A 5743-nucleotide genomic window follows, 5' to 3' on the forward strand; every position below is an offset into this window, starting at 1 on the left:
ACAGTTTTTGTTTTTATAGCAACCAGAGAATATGGGGGGGGGGGGGGAATGAACTACAAATGCTATGAACCATGCAAAGCTTAAAATTCTTCAAAGCGTGTCCAAATAATAATAAGATATATCATACTCATTATTTTTTTTTATTTAAAGAAACTGACATTATGAAGACATTAGTAAAGTAAGCAGTGGTAATCTCAGTTTAATGCAATTGAAGGGGGGGGGGGGGAACTTTTATAACAAATAATAATTTAAGATATTTATTATTCAATACAAAATAAAATATTTGTTTTCGAAAAAGATTTCAAAGAAATCCTAACCAAATCAATTGTAAACATTGTTTTTTATGTGCTTCACTGAATTTAAAATGTTTCAGTGAATTTTTGTATTACATGAACTTGTTAATCACTGTTTCAGAGAATGTCAACAAACCATCAGTCACTTTCCTTTAATATTCTAATACGAATATTTCTATAGAATAAACACGTGTTAATGAGTAACTAACTTTATACAATAATAAATTTTTAGCTTTATACAATAATAAAGAATAAAACAAATTAACCTATTATTAAATGCATTTTGAAAAAGTAACTGACACATATATAAACAGGATTGAAAGAAAAAATAAAGCAATATTATCTTGATCAATTGATATAATGTGATCCGTTAAGACATCAGAAACACAAAGCAAACTAGAACATGCAGAATGGATAAAAAAATGCATTCAAATGCCATTCTGACAGCTGTCACACCACACCAACACTATACAGATAAAGTCATTGCAAACAAAACATCTATAATTTCATACGCATATATATATATAAGGCATGAAACCAAAAGCAATAACATTAAAAAAATTTAAACTTCAATTAATGAACATGAAATTAATAGTACAGCAGGAAGAAAAGCTTTTTAAAAATAAACAAAATAACATCCTTTAAATGGAATAAAAGAAATCTTGTATGACCATTTTTTTAAAACTATTTCAACGTTCACTGTAAAAACAAAATTATCTCTTTAGTTCTTAGAAAATAAATTAAAAAATTACACTGGCATACAACACTATAAAAAAATATAAGGGGGGGGGAAGAGGAAACATTCTGAATGATTGCATAAATTTATTGAGCACGACACTTAAAACACACAACAAGCACAAATGAGGAAAATGCATATGGAGAAAAATTTAATGGACATCTGACAGCTTTCACACCACATGAATGGAGTGAATGGTTCATAAAATGAAACCATCCTTAATTTCATAAAAAATTTTTTTACAACATAAAATGGTAGTAAACATTAAGAGATTTAAACTAATAACTCGAAATGAAATTATCACTAGGAATGAACATGTAAAAAAAAGAAACAGTGAAAGGAAGAAGACTGAAACATCTTTTTTTTTTGGGGGGGGGGGGGGAAATCACGCACAAAAGTAATATTCTAATAAACAATTATTTAAATACTCCATCTAAAACCAATAGCGGAAATACATTTGTTACTTATTAGAAGAAGACTGTTCGATTAAAATCAGTAACCACAATACCAAAATTAAATCATAAAAATTGGCGATTGCTAATTCAATATTGTCCGAATCAATACAGAAATTTATGGAACACGTTTTTTTAATAAATAATAAAAACATCATGCACATGAATTAATTACATATGGAAATGAGCCAAAATTGTATCCTGCATATTTCAACACCACACCAACACAGTGAATGTGTGTGAGAATTAAGACACATGCAAGCAAAATTAAAACCAAATATATAATTTAACAAAGTTGATTTCATAAAAGTTGTTTTCTCATGAAATAACTTTCATGGTCAAAACAGCAAATTTGGAACAGAAGACTCATTTCTTATTCACCAAAAATTTATGAGATGCCAGAAATGATTTCAGCACTCGCTCTCAAAACAAATCAAATACTTATTCATTCATTCCACACGTACCAGTAGAAATTTGTAATTATAAATTATACACATTACTGCAAGGACTGTACAACATTAAAAAGCAACAAAATCATTGAGTGTGTGTGTGTGTGGGGGGGGAATGACTCTTAATGATAATAGTAATTTATTGAGCATGTCACGTAATGAACACACAAAAGTACAAATGAGAAAAATGCATATTAAAATAAATTCAATGGAAATATAACAGCTTCCACACCACATGAACATATTGAATAGAATCAATAAAATGAAAACATCTTAAATTTTATTAAAAAGAAATTACAACATAAAATGATATTGAATATTAAAAGATGTGAACTGATAAATCGAAATGGAATGAAAACTAGATAAAGGGGGGGGGGAGGGAGATATGCACAAAATACATACTTAATTTGTAAAATACTAACAGGAATGTTCACTTAAATTAAGACACTGCAATATGAAAATTAATTTATGAAAACAGGAGATGTGAATTTAATATTGTTCGAATCAATAGAGAAATTTAGATAATATACTTCTGAAGTGAATCGTGAAGACACACTGTACATAAATTACATATGTAAACGAACCAAAATTGCATGCTGCATACTTCCACACCACACCAACACAGTGAAAATGTGCAGGGGGGGAGGGGGGGGGGAAGAGATATACATGCAAGTGAAATTGACAGGCAAAAGTATAATGGGGTGAATTTGTGTAAAATGCACACGCAACTGGAATTAATGTCTAATATATATATATATATATATATATACACACACACAATATTTTGAAAACAAAATTAATTTTTTATGCACCACAACTTTATGCAATTCCAGATGTTTCAATCATTTAGAAAAGATTTGATCATTTTCCATGAAAACAAAACAAAATAAATTGAATTCATTTCACTACTATCAGCACAAAATTGTAATTGGGGGGGGGGGGGGGAATGGTCAAAAGATGCATGCAAGCAAGAGCGAAAACCAAAAATATAATTAAAAGAAAGTTGATTACTCGTGATATTATTTCCACATTCAAAACACAAATTGGGGGGAGGGGGGAAGTATTTTTCATGCACTCAAAATTTATAAAAAATCAGAGGTTTCAAGCAATCAGAAATGATTTCAGAATTCGCTCTCAAAACAAAAGAAAAACAAGCAGTTCATTTTTCAATTTGATTTCATTTAAAAGAAATATATGCAACCAAAAAAATTAGTTAACATTAAGAGATGCGAACTAATACATCACAATGAAATGAACACTAGAAATAAACAGTTGAAACTTAAAAAAAAAAAAAAAAAAAAAAGGGGGGGGGTGTAAGAATTTAATGCACAAAAACCACATTTAAATTTGTAATCAGAAAAAGGCTCCCTCTAAACCGAAATAGGTTATTATTTTAGAAAATACTTAAAAGAATGTTTAATTAAAATCGGTCACTACAATACCAAAGTTAATTCTCGAAAACAAAAGACATCAATTCAAATTTGTCCGCATCATTACTGAAACTTATGCTTCTTCTTTAGTGAATTGTAAAGACACCACGTACATAAATTACATATTGAAATGAACCAAAATTGCACTCTGCATACTTCCACACCACACCAACATAGTGAAAGTGTGCAATGGGGGGGGGGGGGGAGAGACATGCAACTAAAATTGAAAGCCAAAAGTATAACGAAGTGAATGTGTGTAAAATACACATGTAACAAAAATTGATGTCTAATATATATAGACTAAAGGAAATTTATTTGCTTGTGTTATTATTTTCACGGTCAAAGTTTTGAAAAGAAAATGTATTTTTTTACACACCAAAAATTCATGAAATTTCAGATGTTTCAATCATTTTGAAAGGATTTCAGCACTCGCTCTCAAAACAAAACAAAAAATAGTCATTCATTTCAAAAGTATCAGTACAAAATTGTAATTTCGAATAACACGCCTTGCTGAAAGGACTGTACTTCACTTTTGGTAATTTAATAGAAAATTTTTTTTTGGTCAGAATTATTTAGATAGCAAGAACTTATCCACGTTACCACTCAATGAATGCTGAATTGTTTTGCAATTCTAAAAAAACAAAGTGAATGCAGATTATGAATCTATTTAAGAATGAATAGGAATTTATCCACAAATTGAAGAACACAAAGGAAGAAGATTTGGAAATGAAACAGTAAAGTTTTAATGTGTCACAAAAAGGGCTACCTATACTACCAAGGAGATTACTTAACGAGAAACTTGGTACGCAATTAAACATAACAGGTTTATTGAAGTGATTGGAATCAAAATTACAAAATCAGATATAATGAAAAATCTGAACGTAAACACTAAAATCAGATATAAAAGAAACTGATGATATTATAAGATTTTAATACAAACTGCAAACAAACCATTGAAAAATTTTTTAGAAAAACTTACCCATTTTCCAACTGCAGTAGCTTTTGCAATTTTTTTATTCTATTGCTTTCTCAACATATCAGAATGAGCCAAAATTCCTGAATCAAATGGCAGAATTGAAATAACTATATAAATTTTATTACAGTTTTTTGTAACAACATCTCAAGATTATGTTTGGAAAACAATTTTGACACGCCATAACAAAACACCAATGGTAGGATAATCTGACATATAACTCAATTGCTCACATTCATCATTTCACTTTCGATTCTAAAACAGTTATCACTTTCCTTCCAAAAGAAATGTCCGTCGAAAACAGTTGTTGACATGCTACAGTGTTAAACCCAAAATATTCCAAAAGAAGCGTTAGAAAAAGGAATTAAATGACGCAATTTAGCACCCGGTTGGCGTTTTTTTTTTTTCTTGTTTTTTTTTTCCCGCACTGCACTTCTGGTTTTCTATTCGCTAAATAAAAAGAACACTTACAGAATTCGACGACTACAATATGATAAAAAGACATTTCCTATTTTTAACTGGTAAAATAAATACTTCGCAACTAACAACGGAACAGAAAATTTGAAAAAGAACGACGATTAAGTTAAACACCATTTCATTTCTTTCCGTTGAAAAACAAACTCTTTTGCATCCTCTGTTCGAAGTGATAATTATCGTCTGCAGCAGGGAACGAGAATGAAGGTCCGATTTTTAAGGAAATAATAATGAGTTATAAAATATACAGCATTCTAAAATACACAAAGGAAAATTGCAAATAATATTCCGTTTAAAAGACCGCCATCGAAGTTCAAGAAATGAATTTCAACAGACACGGTCACAGTTCCTTTTGAAGCAAAATCGAGCTGCAAATCGTCTGCCAATCAAAAAACTGGAAAAGTATCCTGGGACGCTAGAATACAGCCTCTACAGATTCAAACTTTTTCACTTTTCAGTATTGGCAATTGTTTTTAAATTGTAACGTTTCGTATCAGAATGATTTATGATCCTATCCGAAAACGTTTCTCAGAAATAGGATATCATTTTCCACAATTTTTTTTTAATGCGTACAATCCATTTGATACGTTGCAACGGATAAAGTATCACGATCTTATGTTTGAATTTTGTATTACTGTGCACGGTGGCAATTCTCAGAAATAAGATATTTTATTCGAAAATGATTCATTACAACCGTTTTAACGGATCACTGATTAATATAACATACTAAAATTCTGCTTTTTTTTTTTTAATTATAAAGAAGTTTGGAAAAATACTTGGAGGTGCACACGGATAATTACTTTTCGTTTTGAATGAATTACGATTGTTTATCTGACTGTTTACTAAGAAAAATGTTGTACGGCAATAACATTTGTTACCTTCATTGAATTTTCAATTAAATGATTTCATTTCTTTTGTTAAGGATATCGTAAAAAA

Source organism: Argiope bruennichi, chromosome 10, assembly GCF_947563725.1.
Source record: "Argiope bruennichi chromosome 10, qqArgBrue1.1, whole genome shotgun sequence".
In the NCBI taxonomy this organism is placed as follows: Eukaryota; Metazoa; Arthropoda; class Arachnida; order Araneae; family Araneidae; genus Argiope; species Argiope bruennichi.